This window comes from Pongo pygmaeus, chromosome 1, assembly GCF_028885625.2.
Source record: "Pongo pygmaeus isolate AG05252 chromosome 1, NHGRI_mPonPyg2-v2.0_pri, whole genome shotgun sequence".
Lineage (NCBI taxonomy): Eukaryota > Metazoa > Chordata > Mammalia > Primates > Hominidae > Pongo > Pongo pygmaeus.
In genome coordinates this window covers 37,530,521-37,538,233 of record NC_072373.2, presented here as the reverse complement: position 1 = coordinate 37,538,233, position 7,713 = coordinate 37,530,521, and the positions used below count along the sequence as shown (strand labels likewise).

The following is a 7,713-nucleotide window of genomic DNA, read 5'->3' as shown; positions in this document are numbered from 1 at the left end:
ACCCCCATTCCGTATCCTTTAAAGGGACCATGCTCTTCCCTTCCCAGCACTTCCATATCACTATTACATATTACCTCACACCAACAAGAGAGGAATGTTTTTGCTACCAACATTTTGCAGACAAAAGAACAGAACTAAATAATTTGCTTAACACCAAACAGCTAACAAATGATACAACTAGGATTTAACCCTAGGTCTGATGAACTCTGAATAAACTCTTTCTGTCTACCTCCCATAAAATCGCAATGGTAAGGATAGAGTGAAAAGATTAAATTCACAAATTTCAGCATTCCATAATTAGGGCATGCAATCTAAAGTCAGACGAAATAGAAATGCATCTTAAAGTCAGATGAAAATATTACCTTACTAAATGGTCAGGAGATGGTAAGGAACTTTTTTTTTCTTTTTTTTTGCAGTTGCAAGATTTAATAGAGTGAAAACAGAGCTCCCATACAAAGGAAGGGGACCCAAAGAGGGTAGCCGTTGCCAGCTCAAATGCCTGGGTTTATATCCCAATCATTGTCCCTCCCACCGTGCTCTCAGGTAACAGATGATTGGCTATATCTTTACCTCCTGTTTTTGCCTAATTCGCATTTTAGTGAGCTCCTTTTACTGTCTGATTGGTCGGGTATGAGCTAAGTTGCAAGCCCCATCTTTAAAGGTGGAAGCGGTCACCTTCCCAGCTAGGCTTAGGGATTCTTAGTCGGCCTAGGAAACCCAGCTAGTCCTGTCTCTCAGTTCTCCCTCTCAACAGGAAAACCCAAGTGCTGTTGGGGAGGTTGGCCAACGACCGCTCTAACTGCTTCCTGCTGAATTGGGGCATAGTAGGGGTTGTGCAGTTGAGATTTCCTCGGGAGGGGTGCCTTCGATGTCACTAACATCGGAGCATGGGCTAGCAGGCCCGTCCAGGGGTCCTCAGTACATCTTAGTCATGGACTGCATCTGGAGCTCCATTCGAAGAATGTGCATTTGTAGTTGCACAGCTTCGATTCTGGAAGAGACAAACTTAACAAGGAGGTTAAAGATACAGGGTCCAAAGAGGAGTAGCAATATTACAGCTGCTAGAGGTCCTAAGAAGGGGAGAATCCAGGGCATCCATTGGCTGAGGAGGCCCCAGGGTCCAGTGTTTTGAAGCTCCTCTGCTCTACCTTGTATTCGATCTCGAATTTCTTTAACTTTCTCAGTGACGATTCCAGATTGATTAACATAATAATAGCATTCTTCCCCTAAAAATAAACAGGTTCCCTCTCTTTCGGAGGTTAGCAAGTCTAAAGCTCTTCGATTTTGAAGGACTACTGCTGCTAGGGAGTTAAGTTGATCTTTCAAGGTGACCAGGGAGTTGGTGACCCGTTCCATGTCACCATTTAGTTCTTGAGATAGTTTGTAGTAGAACTGAGTAGAGGTCATGATACCGCCAATGCCAGTACCTAGTCCGCCTAGGACTCCTGCTCCGATAACAAAAGGAAGAATGGGTACTTTTTTGTTGTGGGGCTTAGGTGCAACATGATTGTATAAATCTTGTTCAGTGTAGATGGTCATGGGGGCACTAAGAATGAGAGGAAGCACATAGATTCTGAAGAGCCATTCAAACGATAGGCTGAGGTACCACAGACAAAAATATTCCTGAGGGTAAGCAGACTATTCTTGCAGGAGGAGTTACCCAACTTATGCATTGGGAGTTGGTTGTGTCTATAGTATTGCTAAATTTTATACATGTGAGGTTTGAGGTATGGGGTATTTCCAGATTGGAAACAAGAGGTACTACTAAAACAGAAGTAGTGTTTATTTTTGTGCTGGAGTTGTTCCATTGTTCAGGTACAGGGATTGAAATGTATAGCCTGAAGTGCAGGGGGAGGCACATCCAACAGTTAGGAGGGTTTTGGGATGAGGATAAGCCAGTACAGGCTGGATACGTTCCTCACTGAGGGCCCTGGTGCCTTTGGATAATTTTAGCTGTAAGTATTTAAACTGTTGTGAGCAGAGCTGAGCCTTTGGTTGGGAAACCTGTAGCCACAGGTGGCGAGGAAATTAAAGAGCGCTTGGCTGGCTTGATGGCACAAGGTTTCTGAACAGGTGGCTAAAAGTAAATCATCCATGAACCGAAGGACAAGAGTGTCCAGGTGTGAGAACTGGCTCAAGTCTTGGGCTAATTCTTGGCCAAACAGATGGGGGATATCCCTGAACCCTTGGGGTAAAACAGTCCAGGTGAGTTGAGACGTTGGGTTTGAAGGATCTTCAAAGGCAAACAAGAATTGAGAGTCACGATGTACAGGGATGCAGAAAAAGGCATCCTTAAGGTCCAGGACTGTAAACCACTCTGCTTCCTCTGGTATTTGGGAAAGCAGAGTATAAGGGTTAGGGACAGCTGGGTATAGAGGGACAATGGCCTCACTGATAATCCTGAGATCTTGCACTAACCTTCACTGTCCGTTGGGTTTCTCTACTACTAAAATTGGAGTATTGCAGGGGCTATTGCATGGTTTTACTAGGCCTTGGGATTTTAGGTCCTTAACAATCTTTTGGAGTCTTTGTTGGGCCTAAGCCTATGAATTATTCAATGATGTCCACTATAACACAGGGAAAGGAAGAAAATCTACTGCCTTTCTGGAGAGACTAAGGGAGGCATTGAGGAAGCATATCTCCCTGTCACCTGACTCTATTGAAGGCCAACTAATCCTAAAGGATAAGTTTATCACTCAGTCAGCTGCAGACATTAGGAAAAAAAACTTCAAAAGTCCACCTTAGGCTCGAAGCAAAACTTAGAAACCCTATTGAACTTGGCAACCTCGGTTTTTTATAATAGAGATCAGGAGGAGCAGGTGGAATGGGACAAACGGGATAAAGAAAAGGCCACCACTTTAGTCATGGTCCTCAGGCAAGCATACTTTGGAGGCTCTGGAAAAGGGAAAAGCTGAGCAAATCAAATGCCTAATAGGGCTTGCTTCCAGTGTGGTCTACAAGGACACTTTAAAAAATTGTCCAAGTAGAAGTAAGCCGCCCCCTCGTCCATGCCCCTTATGTCAAGGGAATCAATGGAAGGCCCACTGCCCCAGGGGATGAAGGTCCTCTGAGTCAGAAGCCACTAACCAGATGATCCAGCAGCAGGACTGAGGGTGCCCAGGGCAAGCGCCAGCCCATGCCATCACCCTCAAAGAGCCCTGGGTATGCTTGACCATTGAGGGCCAGGAGGTTAACTGTCTCCTGGACACTGGCGCAGCCTTCTCTGTCTTACTCTCCTGTCCCGGACAACTGTCCTCCAGATCTGTCACTATCCGAGGGGTCCTAGGACAGCTGGTCACTAGATACTTCTCCAGCCACTAAGTTGTAACTGGAGAACTTTACTCTTTTCACATGCTTTTCCAATTATGCCTGAAAGCCCCACTCCCTTGTTAGGGAGAGACATTCTAGCAAAAGCAAGGGCCATTATACACCTGAACATAGGAGAAGGAACACCCGTTTGTTTTCCCCTGCTTCAGGAAGGAATTAATCTTGAAGTCTGGGCAACAGAAGGACAATATGGATGAGCAAAGAATGCCCATCCTGTTCAAGTTAAACTAAAGGATTCTACCTCCTTTCCCTACCAATGGTAAGGAACTTTTACCACTTAGGGCCCTTTGAGAAAATCAGAAGAAATTTCATAACAGATTATTTTGAAAACAGAGTTGAATTCCTTATGTTTCCCTTTGCATCCCACCTACTGTCCTTCTTCCTTCCCCATAAGTTCCTGTTGTTTTTATACCTTTCATAAATAATGTCATTAAAAAATCAATAAATGCAAAAATAGTATGCTATACATAATACTGGACAACTTGGTATTGTCACTAATCATTACGTTTTCAAGATCTAGCATTTCAATTACACTTATCTAATACACAATGTCTAAATACACATTTCTAATACATTTATTTTCATGACTATATAGTAAGAATATATCAAGTGGGATAAATTTTAACACTTTATTTATCTTTTCCCAGAATGAGAAATATTCGGATTTATAATGTGTTCTTAGAAAAGCTAGAACTGATTGGAAAACACTTTCAACTTTTGAAATTAGCATTATGAATAACTCCCCAATAGCCAAACAGGGTAAAAGAGGCCTGGAGTTTGCATCTGATGTTTGGAAAACCGTTACCAAAATACCAGGGGTTCCCCCTAGGTCCTGCTGTGCACCACACAGAAAGCCAATCACTGAGACAATAATTATTGCCAAATGATTATTGCCAAAGAAGAAGGCTTTAATCAGGTGCTGCAGCCAAGCAGATGGGAGATCAGTCTCAAATCCATCTCCCCAACCAATGAAAATTAGGGACTTACATAGCAGGGAAGAAATGTAACTATGGGTAGGAAAAGCAGAGGGGTAAGGAAGCACTCATGATGTATGAGGGGCCTGGCATCTCATTGTCTGGATGAGATGATCTGGTGAGTTTCAGTTCTTCAGTACTTTTTGAGAGGCCTGGTGGCCCTTTCCTGAGGAAGGAACTCAGATAAAAGAATGTGAAGTTTCCGCTTTAAGACCAGAAGGGTCACTTTCCATATTTATACAAAAAAAAAAAAAAACTGTCTATGGGACTATTGGGTCAGTTTCAAGACCCTTAGGTTTGAGCCTTAAGATCTCAAAGGGGGCCTCAAAATTAGATTCTATTTCTGTATTTTTTAATGTTCCAATATTTCAACACTATGTATTAGGAAGAAGAGACAATTTCAAAGCAGGTGGTATATTAAAGACTAATTAATGTCATGTGTACTCTCTCTCTCTCTTTTTTTTTTTAACAAGATAGGATTGAAGAATTTGAAACTGAAGGAAATAAAGGGTGGAGGCCCCACCAGATAGCAGCGAGGGGTAAGGAGGTAGAAACAATGGCAGGGCTTGGGAAAGTGAGGAGCAGGACCAGGGGAAGAAGGAAGGAGGCTGGTGTTGGGGGGATGAGGGGAAGACTAAAGAGGATGGAGGGAGTGAGAAGTGGGTGGGTAGGGGCGGGAGGGGAGAAGCAAGGGGGCAAGTGGAAGGGGAAGTAGCAAAAGAGAGGATGGAGGTGGGGGAGAAGCAAGTGGTAGGGACAAGGAGGATGAAGGGAGGGAGCAGGTGGGAGGAGAAACAGAAAAGCAAGAGAAAGGATGGGGAGGTGGTGAGAAGTGAGGGATGGGACCAGGGGAAGAGAGGCCAGGCCAGGAGGGAAAAGTGAGGGGACACATGGGGAGAGAGGATAGGAAAATGTTATATGTACTCTCATATGTACATATCACCCTTATTTATTTAATACATTTTAGTTTTTACAGCAGTTTTAGGGACACATTAAAATTAAGCTGGAGATACAGAGAGTTTGCATATATCCCCTGTCCACACATATTCACAAATTCCCCCACTATAAACATCTAACACCAAAGTGGTACATTTGTTACAATGAATCTACATAGACACATTATTATCACTCAAAGTCCATAGTTTACATGAAGGTTCATTATTCGTGTGTATTCTGTGGGTTTGAACAAATGTATAATGACATGTATCCACCATTATAGTATCATACAGGGTAATTTCACTGCCTTCAAAATCCTCCATGCTCCACCTGTTCATCCTTCTCTTGGCAACCACTCATCTATTCACTTTCTCCATGGTTTTGCTTTTTCAGGAATGTCATATATAGTCATGGGCTGGATTAATGACATTCTAGTCACACATACTTACCATTGTGTTACAATGCAATGGTCTACAGTAGTCAGTACAGTAACATGATGTATACAGGTTGGTAGCCTAGGAGCAATTGTCTATACCATCTAGGTTTGTGTAAGTACAACTTATGATGTTTGCACAATCTCCTAATGAAGCATTTCTCAGAATGTATCCCTGTCATTAAGCAATGCATGACTGTAGTTTGTACAGTATGTAAACTTTTCACACTGGCTTTTTAAAAATGTGCTAATATGCATTTATGTTTCCTCCCTGTCTTTTCTGGGCTTGATAGCTCATTTCTTTTTAGTACTGAGTAGTATTCCATTGTCTGGATGTACCGTAGCTTATCCATTCACCTACCAAAAGACATCTTGGTTGCTTTTCAGCTTTGGCAGTTATAAATAAACCTGCTATTAACATCTGTCTGCAGGTTTTTGTGTAAGCATAAGTTTTCAGTTCATTTGGGTAAATACTAAGGAGCATAATCGATTGAATGTATGGTAAAAGCATGCTTCATTTTGTAAGAAATCGACAAACTGTCTTTCAAAATGACTGTACCACTTTGCATTCCTATCAGCAATGAGTGAGAGTTCCACATTCTCACCAGCATTTGGTGTTGTCAGTGTTTGGGATTTTGGCCATTCTAATGATGTGTGGTTTTAATTTGCAATTCCCTAATGCCATATGATGTTGAACACCTTTTCACAGGATTACTTACCATCTGCATATCTTCTTTAATAAGGTGTCAGTTCAGATCTTTCACCCATTTTTTATTGAGGTTGTTTTCTTATTGTTAAATTTTAAGACTTCTTCATATATTTTAAGTAAACAGTAAATACTTGTTTTTGGGTTTTTTTGAGATGGAGTCTCCCTTTGTCACCCAGACTCAGCTCACTGCAACCTCCACCTCCAGGGTTCAAGCAATTCTCCTGCCTCAGCCTCCTGAGTAGCTGGTACTACAGGCGTGCACCACTACACCAGGGTAATTTTTGTATTTTTAGTAGAGATGAGGTTTCACCATGTTGGCCAGGCTGGTCTCAAACTCCTGACCTCAAGTGATCCACCCGCCTTGGCCTCCCAAAGTGCTGGGATTACAGGTGTGAGCCACTGCACCCGGCCTATTTTAAGTAAATATTTAAGTAAATATTTAAAAATGTAAAAAGCATTTAAGTAAGATAAAAAATATTTAAGTAAGTATTGACTTAAAATATACAAAGAATACCTTTATCAGATGTGTCTCTTGCAAATACTTTCTCCCAGTGTGTGGCTTGTTTTCTTGTTCCTTTGGAAATATCTTTAGCAAAGCAGAAGCTTTTAATTTTAATGAGGCCCAGCTTATCAATTATTCCTTTCAGGTATTGTACCTTTGGTATCGTAGCTAAAAAGTCATTGCCAAACCCAAGGTCACCTAGATTTTCTCCCACGTTATCTTCTAGGAGTTTTATAGTTTTGCATTTAGGTCTCTAGTCAATTTTGAGTTAATTTTTGTGAAAGATGTAAGTCTGTGTCTAGGAGTTTTTCTTTTTGTGGGTTTTTTTTTTTTTTTTGGCACGTGGTTGTCTAGTTGTTCCAGAACCATTGGTAGAAAATACTGTCTTTGCTCCATTATATTGACTTTGCTGCTTTGTCTTTGACTGTATTTAAGTGGGTCTATTACTAGGCTCTCTATTCTGTTCTATTGATATATTTGTCTCCTCCTTTGCCAATACGACATTGTCTCTTTTTGGGGTTTTTTTTTTTTGAGAAGGAGTCTTGGCCGGGTGCGGTGGTTCACGCCTGTAATCCCAGTACTTTGGGAGGCCGAGGTGGGCAGATCATGAGGTCAGGGGATCGAGACCATCCTGGCTAACATGGTGAAACCCCATCTCTACTAAAAATACAAAAAATTAGCCGGGCGTGGTGGCGGGTGCCTGTAGTCCCAGCTACTCGGGAGGCTGAGGCGGGAGAATGGTGTGGACCTGGGAAGCAGAGCTCGCAGTGAACTGAGATCGCACCACTGCACTCCAGCCCAGGCAACAGAGTGAGACTCCGTCTCAAAAAAA

At 42.2% G+C, this 7,713-nt stretch overlaps 1 pseudogene; it reads right to left on the bottom strand.

Annotated features, from left to right (window-relative positions):
• Positions 1–795: 795 nt before the first annotated feature.
• The window catches only part of LOC129035272 (syncytin-1-like), a 45,665-nt pseudogene continuing 38,747 nt past the window's right edge, over positions 796–7,713 (bottom strand).